Source organism: Protopterus annectens, chromosome 2.part1, assembly GCF_019279795.1.
Source record: "Protopterus annectens isolate FY-2018-M chromosome 2.part1, PAN1.0, whole genome shotgun sequence".
NCBI lineage: Eukaryota > Metazoa > Chordata > Ceratodontiformes > Protopteridae > Protopterus > Protopterus annectens.
This window is the reverse complement of record NC_056729.1, coordinates 813,893,477-813,909,422: the sequence shown is the minus strand read 5'-3', so window position 1 is coordinate 813,909,422 and position 15,946 is coordinate 813,893,477. Positions and strand designations below refer to the sequence as shown.

The window sequence follows — 15,946 nt, the reverse complement described above, 5'->3', positions numbered from 1 at the left end:
AGAACCAATACAAGCCTACTTAGGAAAACATCCAATATTCTAATAATAAATCATAAGACAAGAAGCATCCTTAAAACCACTGAGCTCCATGCAACCATAGCATTATACTTACCTGACATCATCTTCCTCATAGAAATATGACTCAAACCAAACATTAAAAATGAAGAAAAACTTCCCCTTGGTTATAGCATACTACAAAAAAAATGTACAACTAAAAGAGGAAGCGGAGTCACTCTTCTATATCAGAACAACATCACTGTTGAACTATTTAACATAAAAATCCCTGCACTTAATAATGCAGAGATCCTTGCTAAGGCAAGACTAAATACACAAAAACAGCTAAATATCTTAGGATCATATATCCCTCCAGAAGATAACATCAGAACCCTAGAATCTCTTCTCCACTGGGCATCAGAAACCCTCCCTCACAAAACCATTATACTAGGTGACTTCAATATTGATTGGACCTCACTTAACTCACCTTACCCCTCAACTCATATTAACCTTTATTGCTTCTCACAGCTTATAAACCCCCCTACTGGGGTAGACAAAACCTCAAAAAAAGAATCAGTATTAGCCTGGATTTAGACCAGTTGCCCATCTTCCACTTATAATTTCAGTACACTACCCGACACTCTAAGAGGCACCTCCCAGCCTTCTTCATCAGAGCCAAACTAAACTCACTTTAGATGAAGCAGTTGATTATTTCAGCACTATATTCTTAGGCATTGTCAACCAACTTGCCCGACCAAGACAGTTCCACACTAAAACCATCTATGGCCCCATAGCTTATCTAGAGCATTAGGCAACCTATGAAACAAAAGGGCAAAGCATGGGACACCTGGCACAAAAACAAAACTACTCCTAATAGGCAAACATTCTTAGAACTGGGAAACACTATAAAAAAACAAATCAGACTAGACAAACAAAAATACTATAGTGAAATTCAAACTAAGCACTATACCAACCCACAAAAGTTGTTGGCCACTATAAACAGTATTTTCCAAACAGGTAAATCACCAACTCCTCGTTCAAACATAGACACCACCTCTATAAACACAGCCACCCAATTCAATGTGTTCTTTACCAACTCTATACTAAAGCTGTCCACTGACCCACCCTCCTCAACCCCCACTATACTATATAACCCATCAAATAATGTCAACTCATTCACCCTTCAACCTGTACCAACTTACACCATCCAGAGACACCTAATCAAATGTAAACCCACCACCCTAGTAGTAGACAAACTATCTGCCAAATTCTTACAAATAGCTGCCAAAGCCATTTCCTACCCAATCTCTATAATCATTAACAGATCAATTTCAGAACAAAAGGTGCTACTTCTTTGGAAAATCTCCTACATTATACCAATACACAAAGGAGGCACCTCCACTGACCTAGTAAACTACCGCTCTATAGCTATACTTTCTCCACTGTCTAAAATACTGGAAAAGTATATCCACAACCAGATCCTAACAAATCTCCTCTCCGAAAATCTTCTTGCCAAAACTCAACATGGATTCCGTCTCAACCATAGCACTGCCACTGCACTCATCCATTTTAGTAACCAAGTAAATATGCAATGCAACAATGGCCAATTAGTGTCTGTAGTTTTCCTTGACTTATCAAAGGTGTTTGATATGGTCTTCCATACAAAACTTCTAACATCACTCTCAGAATTAAAACTAACTACCCCCACTCTATTATGGTTTCAAGATCACCTCTCCCAATGCCAACAAGGTGTTCAGTGGAAAAACTCCCTTTCTCCCCTACTTCCTGTAAAACTAGGAGTACTCCAAGGATCAATCCTAGGACTCCTACTTTTCACTATATTTGCAAATAATCTTCACAAAGCCACTCCTCTAGCAAACTTGGTTCAATACCCTGATGGCTCCACCTTAATCTGCTCTACCCCCACCCTCCACCAACTTTACATCAAGACCCAAGAAACCTTTATATCCATTGAAACCTGGCTAAAAAACTCCCAGCTAATACTAAATCCAAAAAAGACCCAACTTATCCTCTTCCATTCTTCCAAAGCAGCAGTACCTACTCCCCTGTTCTCTATTTCTCCATCAGATAATACCCCTATCTCCCTCATCAAACAAACCATATTACTTGGAGTCATTATTGACAATAATATGAAATCTGACAAACACATAGCTCATACAATAACCAAAGTCAACAAAAAACTAGGAACTCTTTACAGATGTAAAAACTTCCTAATCAGCAACAGTAAATTTACCCTAGCTCATACCCATCTTCTCTCTACCCTGCTCTAACTTCTCCTGTCCTAATTAATCTAAACAATAATGATTTAAACAAGCTATTAGTATGCTACAACAAAACAGCAAACTTCACCACAAACTCCTCTTACCGCACCCACCACTGCCAAGCCCTAAAACAGCTTATCTGGCTAGAACTCCCTAACACCTTAGCTCTAAACCAACTTCTTCTAGTTCACCAAAAACTGCACCAACCTGACAAAACTCCAGCCTTACAAGACCTGATCATCCTCTACTCCAATAACCAAGAACTTAGATCCACTAACAAGGTACTCATCACAATCTCTAAAAGCCATTACAGCTCTGCTGACTCCCTGTATTCTAGCAACATTGCCAAGACAGGGAATTCCCTACCAGTACACATCAGGGTACAGCTTAACAAAACTATCTTCAAAAAACAGCTTATTTTCCATTTAAACAACTCCTGGACATGCAACTGACTAGCACCTGACTGACATATTCTAACACCTTTCCCCTACCCACTATCCAACCTCTTTAAAACTCCCACAGATGCACTATATATTATCACACATTACTTATCAACTCATCTCCATACTGCGGTGGTGGTGCTGCGGTAGCATTGTCGCCTCACAGTTAGATGCTGCCCGTTCAATTCTCAGTTAGAGCATCTTCTGTGTGGCGACATGAGTGAATGGGCATTCCTTCGTTGAAGGTTGTGTGTTAGGCCCGGCAAGCCAGCACGTAAAACTCTACTGCCAATCATTAGCAGACCGGTGTTCTGCTGTGGTGACCCCTAACCGGGAAAAGATGAAAGACACACACACATACACACACACACTTACCAACTCATCTCTGCCTAGTCCCCACTGTCCCATCTATACCCACTAACTCTCCCCTAGACCAAGTTGAAAAGCTTTCCCTTAAAATGTCAATGAACCTCGTATGAACGTGTCTATATTCTCCTCCTTTGACAAACTGGTTAGTATTTTTTGTTTTTCCTTTCTTATCTTATCTTCATTACATCTTCAAGATTATCTGGCTAGTATTTTTTAGTTTTTCCATTCTTGTCTTATTTTCACTACATCTTCAAGATTATTTCTATTAAACATACTGTATGAACAACAATCATATGTTACTACCTGCTATACTTTTAAATGTATGTCTAAACCACTATGCTTATGTAAATATCTGATGCATTCATATGTTATTATCTGGTATATTTTATAACTGTATGTTTAAACCACAATGCTGATGTAAATATATTATGTATAGTATGTTAGCAATTATTCCAGAGCTTTTCTCCCCTGGCCTCCACTGAAAATGGACAGCTCTGTGCAGTCATCTCCCTGGTAAACAAATGTAAAATATCTATCTGATGAATCTGAGCATCTTGCGGCAATGTAGAAATTGCCTCATGTACACAGACAATCCTCTCCTCCTTCCACCCAACACTACAACCTGTGAGAGATGCACTTATCTAGCCAAACTGGAGGTAAAGCTCTCTCCAGTCAAGACTGAACATGACAGTCAAGAGGAGAAGGTAAACATTTGCACCACACCACACTCATCACATAGTCTCACTAAATCTACACCACCAAAATCCACACATAGAAACACAAAAACATTTGTGGAGGTTCTCAATAATAATCTGCTCAAGCAACAGAGACTTCCAAAGCAGAAATGCAAGCAAACTCCACCTCCCAACACAACCCAAATGACACATAGCCCGCAGACTCAGTGTGCCACTCAACCACAGCCAATAAGGCAAAACAACATACCCAACACACTAGTCATAGGCGACTCTATAGTCAGGCACACTGATGTCCCACTCACCAGGCTAAACAAGGAGAAGGTAACTGTCAGCTGCCTGTCTGGTGCCAGGATCCGCCACATAACCCACGTACTCAGGTCACTCCACAAGTATAAATATGACTCTGTCATGGTCCATATTGGTGTGAACGACCTGAGACATACCTCCCTGGACTACATGAAAAGAGAAATGGAAGAGCTCTCCAATCTTGTAGCCCAGGCAGGTATGACCCTAGCCCTGAGTAGCATTCTGCCATCACCCAGAATGAAGCCACAGTACAAGGACAAAATGATTGACTTCAACAATTGTCTAAGCTTCTGGTGTCATTCTAAATGTATCCAGTATCTGTCTGTCTGGGATGACCTGGTCGACAGACCACGATGCTTTGCCAGAGATGGCCTGCACCTGTCACCCCTGGGATTCCGGATACTGGCTAAGGTTCTTGTCGCCCCTATAGTGCCTTTTTTAGGCAAGGTTCAAATGACAAATTCACCACCGTAACAGGAACAGGCAAGCAAAAGCTGAGGGTGATGCTACTCAATGCTAGAAGTCTAAATCTCAAAATGCACTCACTCGAGGCACTGCTTAAAATGGAGAACATCGATATCTGTGCAGTGACTGAGGCCTGTTTCAAGGCTCCAGAGAGCAGCCCTGCACTACCAGGCTATATCTCATACCACATGTTTCGGCCATGTAACCTGGACCAGAACATCAAAGGTGGAGGTCTATCCATATTCATTAAGGATATCCACACCTCCAGGCTAGTTGCTCAGCATAATGCAGCCAAGGTTATCCAAGTGCAACTAACTCTGGGCCAAACTGCAATCCAAATTGTAGCTTGCAACAGATCACCCACCATGCCCCAGGATTCCCACTCCTCTTTTCTTGATGTACTGGAAAATATTAGGGTTCAACCAAACACCCTAATAATGGGCGATTTCAACTACCCCACCATTAACTGGGAAAACTACTCATGTACCAACTCCTTCACTCAACACTTTCTGGAATTCATAAACTCCAATGCCCTGGATCAACTTATCCACACCCCCACCAGGGGCAACAATATCCTAGATCTAATCATTACCAATATGAGTGACCGGTGTTCCACACCTGAAGTCAACACCTCATTGGTCCGCTCTGACCATAAGCTAATTACCCTAGATATCCACATCCTGCCTCCACCCCCCATTAAGGAAACCATGGTAAAAAATTTCTCCAAAGCCAACTTCATGCTTCTTAAGACAGAAGTGGTGAACGTCATGACACCCATGCAGATGGGCAATACAGTTACAACTACTGAATCCTACATAATTGCACTTTATAAGCACTTACACGAGTGCATGGATCGTGCTATCCCAAACAGAACCAAGACGCTATCCTCCAAAAAAAGGAAGCCAATCTGGTGGTCCCCTGCCATAAACAAACTGTACAACAGAAGGAAGAAACTCTTGCAAAAGAGAGTAAAATCCCACGAGTGGAGGTGCTCCCTGGTCAGCCACAGTAAGAAGCTGCGATCCCTGATAAAAATCCTCCAAAGCTAGTTACGAAAACAGAATCACCACTCATTCTAAAGACAACCACAAAGCATTCTATAGCTATGTCAAGAATCTCAATGGCAACACTCAGATCTGCTCTGAGTTACAGCACAATGGCACTAAATATACAGACCCAACTGATATTGCCAACATCCTGGCAGATAGATTCAGTGCTAACTTTACCCCTCTCACCCTTAAAGGGCCCATAGCTATACAGGAAAAATGCAGAGTCCCTGTAATCACAACTACGCAGTTAAAAGCTGCACTCTCTAAAGCCAAAAACACAGCATCCATTGGACTGGACAACATCCCAGGCTGCGTTTTACACGAACTTCAGAATGAACTGGCTCCCCACTTAAGCACCATGTTCAATAATAGCCTCGCATCAGGCTTTGTGCCCACTGAATGGCACACAGCAACAGTTATCCCACTCCACAAAGGGGGAGCCACCACTGATCCTGGGAACTATCGTCCTATTAGCCTGACTAGCCCGGTCTGCAAGGCCATGGAATGTATCATCATGGAACTCATAAACAAAGACATTGGTAACCTCCAAACTCTGGATCCCACCCAGTTCAGGTTTGTGAAAGTCAGATCATGCCTCCTGAACCTGATCGACTTCTTTGAGGCAGTCACCAAAGCCGTAGATGAGGGTAAGGTGGTTCACATAGCCTATCTTGACCTCGCCAAAGCTTTCAACACCATCCCTCATTCTGGAATTATAGCTAAACTCACTAAACTAGGTATAAATCCCTACGTCACAAGATGGGTTGCCAACTGTTTCACTGACAGAACCCACAATGTAAAAGTTGCAGACTGCAAATCTGACCTCAAAGCAGTGACAAGTGGAGTACCACAGGGTTCCATCCTGGGACCTTTCCCATTTGATATCTACTTCTCTGAAGTACGGGCTAACACAGAAGGCCTCTGGCTAATGAAGTTCACAGACTGCAAACTAGGAGCCATAGTCAAGTCCCCAAATGATGTAGACATCCTGCAGAAGGGCCTCGCTGAGACAGATGGCTGGTGTCAGATCCATGGCCTCAAGCTCAATGTTAAAAAGTGTAGTGTCATCCACTTTGGTAAAAACTCTGTATCCATGAACTACCACATAGGCAGCAATCTACTTAACACCGAATGTGTGATAAGAGACCTTGGGACCCAGGTGGAGAGTAGTCTCTCCTTTGATAGTCACATTGCCACAGTAGTCAGTAAGTCCTTCTACATGGCACACCTCATCATAAAAGGGTTCTCATCCAGGAAAAAAGAGGTCATTGTTCCATTCTACTAAACACTCATTAGACCCATAATAGAGTACAACGCCCCTTTTGGAATGTACCTCACAAGACATGTGCAGCAGCTGGAAAGGCCACAGAAGTACCTCACAAAGAGGATTACTGGCCTCAAACAAATGCCCTGCACTGACCGCCTCAAAAAACTCCAGCTTTACTCTGTAGCATATCACCTACTCTGAGGTGATCTCTGCCTAACATATAAAGCTATGTCAAACCCAGAGCTGTTGGACATTCTACACCTAAAGAAATCCCAATCCCTCCAAGATACACCCTCTAGGGACCTAAACTTTGTCACCACAATAAACAGGACATGCTGGAGGGATAGATTTCTGTCCCAGAGACTTCTCATACTCTGGAACAGGCTACCCATCTATGTCAAGCAAAGTTCTTCATTAGCACTCTTCAAGAAAAATCTTGATGAGTGGATGGGAAATAGGAAATACACCCCTGAGATCACTTCTGTGTCTCTGCTCGACAATGGCACAGGAAAATAACTTTCTTGGGTGGCATAAGCCAGGGAACCTTGTTGGCTAGGCTTACATAGGCCCTTGGGCCAATAGCCTAGTACCTACCTATGAACCTATGAACCTGATTCTCACTAGGTGGTAGTTTCTGTCCTGCACCAGAGGTACATGGCCAAGAGAACACATTATTATTTCTAAAGTCACATAAATGTCTGGCCAATGTCTTTCTTTTATTATTCATTAGCTTGCATTCATAGGTGCTGACACTATCAATAACTTCACTAAGTGCTAGATCAACATTGTCTGCTGGCAGCAGTTCATATTGGTGTAATTGTTGCATCTCAATAAATTTATTAAGGTCACATTCTCTAGGTTCAAAGTACTTAATCTGCAGTTTCAGATAAAACTCATATTAAGATTATTCTGTTGCCATTGTGCTAGCAAATTTGGGTAATCGGTACCATAAGTATGCCTATTCATCACCCACAACCCCCTGGGATTAATTGTCAACTCTAGGCAGGGTTCAAAATGCAGCCTCTGTGGTTGTATACATTTTAAACTAAACAAATCATTCTCCAAATGTCTCAGCTTCTCATAAAACAGCTTCTGCTTACTTGCAGCACCATCATTGTTGATAACTCCCACCTGTATATCTCCCAATAAAAGTGGGTTACTATCCATGTTCAGGAATTTCACCAACCTTTCATTAGTTGAACTCATTACCAGTCTCTGTGGGTTAAAGTCAAGCTCCAAATTCTCAGACTAACCTTCGGCCATGCTTTAGTGGGCCTAATTAAACAGGAAATAGTGAAGTAAGCAAAGAAAAGAAAGCCCAAAGAATAAACTGTTTGGTGTGAAATAAATCCAAGATAAGTGATGGAAAAGCACACACACACACACACACACACACACACACACACACACACACACACACACACACACACACACACACACACACACACACACACACACACACACACACACACACACACACACACACAGACACCCCCACAGACAGACACACACGCACACACAGACACCCCCACAGACAGACACAGACACACACACACACAGACACCCCCCCAAACACACACACACACACACACACACACACACACACACACACAGAAACACGACTAAGACAACCACCATGTAAAAATTAATGTATATAATAGTAAAATTGGTAAGCACTTTCGCTATATAAAATATCTTCTTCCGACCTAAAGAGAGAACATACAACATCCACATTTAAACAGAATTACATCACTACCTGCTACACAACTAATCAATCATAGGAATCACATATTTATTAAGTTACTGATATTGGATACAGTGCTTAAATATTAACTTCTATATAGAAAGGAAAGTACATGATTTATTTCTAATTAGTTAAAAAGTAATCATGGAGGTCATGATTTCAAAGCTGTAATATGCCTCTCCATGAGTTTTCTGGCATTCCTTAACAATACTTGTATATTCAAACAATCTTAAATAAGTTTAGTGCACTTGTTTCTTTTACACAAAATTACTTCCTAAGACTTAAAACAAACAAAAAAAAATCCTTTTTGTTAAGAGTAACGTTGCTGTTGTTTTTTTCACATCAACTTATAAGTACATATTGCATTTGTTGCCAGCCTTTAACTTAATAACTCAGAATGAATACTTACCACTACCATCTAAGCCAGAATCTATTATTGAGGGGATCATGTACACTCAAATGACCTTTGATCACTATTTTGTGAACAGAGAGAAACTTCTGTGATATAATTCTCACCTTCTGTCCCTTAATCTTCCTTAAAATAAGAAACTCATCTACTTTAAAGCCATTGAGAACTATTACTTTTGACAAGCCTTATAAAATCTCAGAATGTAATACTGGCTAAAAAACAAGCTACAGTTTGAAATGCCTTTCTTACTTAATATATTGCATTATTTATTTATGACAACAGAAAAGTGCAAACATCAAAAACAAAAGTATTTTATTTAGGTTGCACTGTACTTTGCTAATATTAGCAGAGAATTGCACTGTCCCTACATTTTATAAATGCATTACCATGTGTCCCTAGTGACATCAGTCTGAAGCCCTGCTTATCAATGTGAATATATTAAAGAAGGAATGTCTAAATGAATGAATGAAGGAATGAATTGAGTGAGTGAGTGAGTGAGTGAAGAAACAAATAAGTAAATGGCTGAGCAGCTGCACTGGAAGTCTTTTTTTTATCAGTTGGGCTGCATAAAGCATCCGTTAGACTTCTGTTTGTTTGTGTTTTTTTCTGTACTAAGAGTACAATACAAATGTGAATGCCATGCATTTCACATCCAAAAATTTACATCAATATCTACTAACACAGTGCACATGGACATCACTAAAAAGTTTTTTTTTATGTTTTTTTTTTCATTTCCAGTAGATTTCATACATTGTGTCAATGATAGCATGAAACTTTTCGTAGTTGTGATATTTAAAATAATATAGCATAACAATACAAGTGACAACGTAATATGGTATAATATAAAATAATAAAATACAGATGATTGCAATTTGGTTTCTGAATATAACAAAGTTATAATGTGTTGCAGAACTAGACTCAAGACAGCATGAACATGCAGCTTGAGAGCTGAATTTCAAGAACACATTAACACCTGGGCTATGATTACAGATCCAAATATAATTCTTTAAAATACATGAATAATATTAGCTGTACAAATGTTCTGCCACTTTACAGAGAAAAGAAAGGCAGCAGAAAGTGTTGACAGCTTTAAATTAGTAAAAAGATCATCAGTTATTAAAGCCCTGAATCAGGGATACTTTTTAAAAATTGTCATCATTACTAAGACGTTATAATAATATGCATTGATGTGCATTCTCTGATGAGTAAGATGGTAATATCTGATACAATTTCAGCAGTACAACCCTCACTGCTTTGCAACAGAATCACAGATTTTATGAGGGATGTATCATAACACTGAGGGGAAATCAGTGTTACTTGTAAAAATCAGGGAAACTTGAGACCTGTGGCTCATTGACCAGAGGTGCAATTCAGGTCTGCGTACTGCATGAGGTGTATTAATTTATTTAAATCTGGTAGCAGGTCATCAGTGCAGTTCTTGCCATATGTGTGTCAGATGATGTTATGATGTTCAATTAATTAAATCAGTGATGTTCATAAGTAAGAACTTCACTATAAAAAGCTGGTAACACTGAGATTCTTCTGCATAAATATCACTGTAAAACAAGGTTAATTTTCTGTTGACTGAAAGCATAATCACTCTGCTTCATGTATTCCATACAACAGTGCAGTATGGCATGATTCAATTTAAGGAGATTCAAAATGTAAAGATTACTTTTTACTACTTGTATATCTATATGCAATAAGCAAACAAACAAAAAAATGAAGTAATCTATTCTATGATTTTTGTACCACTCCTTGGAAAAGCATATTGCATGTTCAACTACCCTCTCATTGTAAATTTATACAGATATTCCTCATGTATAGCCTTCTACTCCAATACTTGGTCACCCCATAGCCTTCTTCAAGACAATAAACATACTTCAGACATGTATACTATTCCATGTATGGTAGATCTGTAATTCAAAGGAGTGTATTTGGGTCAGCACACATGAGTAAGGTATGGACTAACTTCACCCCTCTGCGTCACCTTACTAATGTATGCTAGGTGGAACCCAAACCTGGCCCCTGCAACTAACACTAACCTTACATCTTACATTAGACAAAAATATTTTTGTAACACTACCCCTGCACAGAACAGTAAAGCCCATACCACATGCAACAGCACATATGCACACTATACCTTTTCTCCTGGTGGTGCTGTGGTAGCATTGTCGCCTCATAGCAAGACGTTGTCCATTCGATTCTCAGCTAGAGCGTCTTCTGTGTGGAGGCATACGTGAATGGGGCGTGCCTTCGTTGAAGGTTGTGTGTCAGGGCTGGTAACACGGTACGTAAAAATCCACTACCAATCATTAGCAGACCAGAGTTCCGCTGTGGCGACCCTTAACCGGGAAAAGCCAAAAGACACAAACAAGCAAACCTTTTCTGCTATGTAGCCATTACTCTGACACTATCATACAAACTCACACCTACTAATGCCAACATTTTTGGTTTAATCAAAATGTTTTGGCAGGAAACTCCCAAACCAACATTTACCTTATTCATGTGCACTCAGTCTCCCTTTAACCAACATCAGAACATTCAAGGATGTAAGCCCTTGAGGTATTTCTCAAGCTTCTCACTCTGCTGACTAAATACAGATATAACTATATATATAAATATATATATATATATATATATATATATATATATATATATCAATATATATATATATTTATATATACACACACACACACACACACACACACACACACACACACACACACACAGACACACAGATACACACACTTACATGCACAAAGATATACAGACTCATTACATATGTATATATATATGTGTGTGTGTGTGTATATATATATATATATATATATATATATATATATATATATATACATATACATATATATATATATATATATATATATATATATATACACACACACACACACACACACACACACACACACACACACACACACATATATATATATATATATATATATATATATATATATATATATATATGCATATACAGTTGGGTTTTGTTTGATATAAACCACATATGATCCCCTCAAAAAAACAGTGGCTCATTTGATCAAACTAAATCTAAAACTCATTTTATCTAAAGCACGTATGACTGAATCACTTTGAAAGTCATTTAAGTCTGCAGAAAATACTGTTGGTGTGGTTTTGCAGACTAGATATTACGATGCAAATTGGTCTCGATCAGTACTAGTGCCTTGCTATACCTTTTGGTGCATTTTACCTCCTACGTTTAAAAGTTTGTGTATGTGTGCTGGCAGTGATTCAGTGCATGAGAAGTATTATCTTTTCTCAGTGGTTGTGTGATTGTGGAACTATTTATGTTAGGGTGGTGTGTGGACAACACCCCCCACACACACACTGAAACATGAGGGATGCAGTGTGTTTGCCCAAATGCAAAAAAAAAACAACAACTTTTACAGATATATTTAGTGTATGTGACATTTTCAGAGAAATGTTTTTTGATGTTTTGTCACTTTCATGTAATGTGCTTTAGATCAAATGTGGCCCTTTTTATGAAATGTGCTTTAGATGAACAATAATCACACACAATTACACAGACACACACACACACACACGTATAGATTTATTTTATTTATTGATTTATTTATTTATTTATTTTACATTTGTTGACATGGATAGTCTGACTGTATTCATGTCCATTTTCAGAGGAGGTCCGGGGAGAAAAGCTCCAATGTAAGCATATACAATAAAAACAATGAAAACATTTTACAAATATGGTATAGACAAAGAATATATAAGCAAACATGAACAGACAAGTTCAACAGGTTAGAGTTACTTCCTGGTGATAGTCAGGGGTAAGTTAACAGTAGTCTGATTAATAGATTTTCCACATTCTTGATGAGAGTTAGCCAGGCTTATTGCAGTGGCAAAGCCAATTTAGTGCCAGATGTTGTCTGAGTCTAGTTTTAAATAGGCCTAGTGAGGAGAGCAAAGTAATATCAGCTGGAAGTGAGTTCCTGCCTCTGCCTGCAGATTTTGCAAAGAGGGAAACACCTGCTGCATTGTTAATTTTGATTGTCTGAATTAGTAGTCTGTGTGAGGATCAAAGCAGTCATGGATTGCTATAGGGGGTGATAAGATTTTTACATGTCGGAGTATTATCTGGATTATAAAGGATTTTATTAGCCATAATCCATAGGTTATATTGAATTAGACTGGGTAGTTCAAGCCACCCAAGCTGGTTACGATTGATGCAGTGGTGTGTCCTAAAAGGCAGGCCAGTGGCAAACCTGGCAATGTGATTATAACAGGTTGAGAGTTTATTAAGTACAGTCTTGTTTAGATTAGAGAGTAGGGGGGATGCATATAGAAGTGTTGACAGTAGGTGAGAGTGAGCTATGGTAATTTTGGTTGGAGGGGTGAGGAAGGCTTTTATTCTGTAAAGTGAGCCTAGTTTTGTATTGATAGTTTTGATCGATTTGTTTAAATGTAGGTCAGACTTTAGGTTATTATCAATAATGACACCTAACAGTTTTGTAGAGGGGTTGGGGGAGATTATTGTGCCATCACTTGCATTTATGGTAAAGGTAAAAGCAGCAGACCGTTGTGTTGGTGAGAATAACAGCATTTTAGTTTTTTTGGGATTTAGTATCAATCGACATTCAGAGAGCCAGTTTTCTATAGTATTAAAGGTGGACTGGGAAGCAGACTATAAATCTCTAGGAGATGTAGCTGAGAAAATCAGGGTGGAGTCATCAGCATATTGGATACAGCTGACATTTGGAATGACAGTATACAAGTCGTTAATAAGGATGGAAAAAAGATGGGGCCCTAGTATGGAGCCTTGTGGTACTCCAAGGGTGTTAGGTAGTAGGCTAGAGAGCTTGCTCTGCCAAAGAACGGCCTGCTGTCTCCCATTGAGGTAGGATTTAAACCATTGAATGGCTTTAGAATCTAGACAGAAAGATTGCAGGGTGTGAATCAGAAGTTGGTGGTCAACCACGTCAAATCCCATGAAAAGATCCAAGAAGAGGGCTGTGGATATTTGATTATTGCTACGGTTATTGTTTATGATATTGGTAAAAGCTAGTATGGTTGAAGTAGTGCTGTGTTGTGGATGGAAGCCGTGTTGGGTATCTGCCATGAGGTGACTCTGGATTAGGTGATGCATGAGTTGTTTGTGTATACATTTTTTCCATAATCTTTGCAAGTGGAGAAAGTATAGGTATTGGTCTATAATTGGAGAATTCAGTGGAGGAGCCTCCTTTATGTAGTGAGATTAAGTAGGATGTTTTCCAAACGGTGTGAATTTTAGCCTCTGCTATGGCACGATTAATTAGTATTGATACTGGGTAGGCAATAGCATCAACTGATTTTTGAAGGTACTCGGCAGGTAGTTGATCAGCAGAGAGTGTGGTGGGTTTTAATTTTTTGATCAAGGTATGGATAAGTGACGTGGACACTGGTTGGAAGCTGAACAAGAGTAGGTCCATAGGGATGATACTATCAGGGCCATGGGGAGCTAGGAGGTAATTGGCTAGCTAGGGTTTGAATTGTCTCAGTAAAGAAATGGTTAAAACTATTTGAAACATCCTCGAGGGTTTATCAATGGTAGCAGCGAGGATAGGGGTAGAAGTTTTTCCAGGATGAAGCAGATTATTCAGACTTGCCCAGAACTTCTGAGGATTGTTCTGGTTTGCTGTTTGTAAATTACAATAGTATTGTTTTTTGTCTTGTAAAGTGGATTTTTTTAATTTCATTCCTAACTTGTCTGTATTTAACATGATCTTGGGGGTCTTTTGTAGAGCGCCATAGAGTCCAAAATTTGTTTCTACTGGTAATTTTTATTCTAGACTCTTTAGAAAGCCATGATGCAGTTTTTGCTTTTGTTCTTTTTGAATGGGCAGGCACATGCAGATCAAAGATTTCAAGAAATTTGTTGTTAAAATATGCAACTGCCTCCTCTAATGGGAGGTGTTTTAGAATAGACCAGTTACAGGAGTTAAGTTCCTGTTGGAATTTGGCAGGGTCAAAGTCTTTTTTGTTTCTGACTTTTCTGAGTAAGGGTTATTGGGGATTAATGGCTTTTTGCTTAACTATATAAGTGAGAGGGTGGTCACTTAGGTCATCAGGGAGGTACCAGCAGTGTATAGTTGGGAGTTACTATTTATGAGTACCCATTCGAGTATGCTTTCTTTTTGGTTGGGTTTACCTAGCCTGGTAGGGGTAGTTATGATTTGTGTAAATGCATGCAGGTTAATATGGGTAGATGGGGATTCTGAGGAACAGGTGCCCCAGTCTATGTTAAAATCTCACAGTAGCAGGGGTTTCTTTGGGGTAATGACATGATAGTCAGTGTAGGCTATCTTTAAGTGTGGCTATATTGTTGCCTGGGGGAATATACATGCAGATGATGTTGTTGCCTTTACTTTTGCTAAGTTGCAATCAAATGGCAAGAATTTCAGAGTTATTAATCTGAGGTGGTTGAGTAACATCTATGGTCACATCCAACTCAGATTTGTAGAGTATAGCTACTCCACCCCCTTCCTTTAAACACAATCCAGCCTGTGTATGTTATATCCAGGTGGTAACACTTTATTGTTGGTAGTGTTAGGTTTTAACCAGGTTTCAGATATACAGAGAATGTCAGGGGAGTGGACAACCAGGAGTGCATGCAGTTCATGTACCTTGTTATTAATGCTTCTGATATTGAGATGACAATCCAGGAGAGAGTTAGTTGGTCTATTGATTATAGTTTTATAGCTTAGGTCACAAGTAGAGGGGGTGCATATATATCAGAAGTGGATGGGCCAGGGTTGTGGTGAATATCACCACCGAGTATTAGGCTTGGTCTGTACTTGGTGATAAGCTTCAGGAGTTTGTTTATAAGTTTGTAGTATTGTCTACGTCTAGGGCTAATGTGCCAGAGGTTGGTATGCTGAAAGAGTGAACAAGAT

At 39.4% G+C, this 15,946-nt stretch overlaps 1 protein-coding gene across 1 annotated transcript in view; it reads right to left on the bottom strand.

Moving 5' to 3' along the window:
• MSR1 (macrophage scavenger receptor 1) overlaps positions 1–15,946 on the bottom strand; it is a 522,563-nt gene that overhangs the window by 219,274 nt on the left and 287,343 nt on the right. The gene's annotated exons all lie outside the window — the stretch shown is intronic.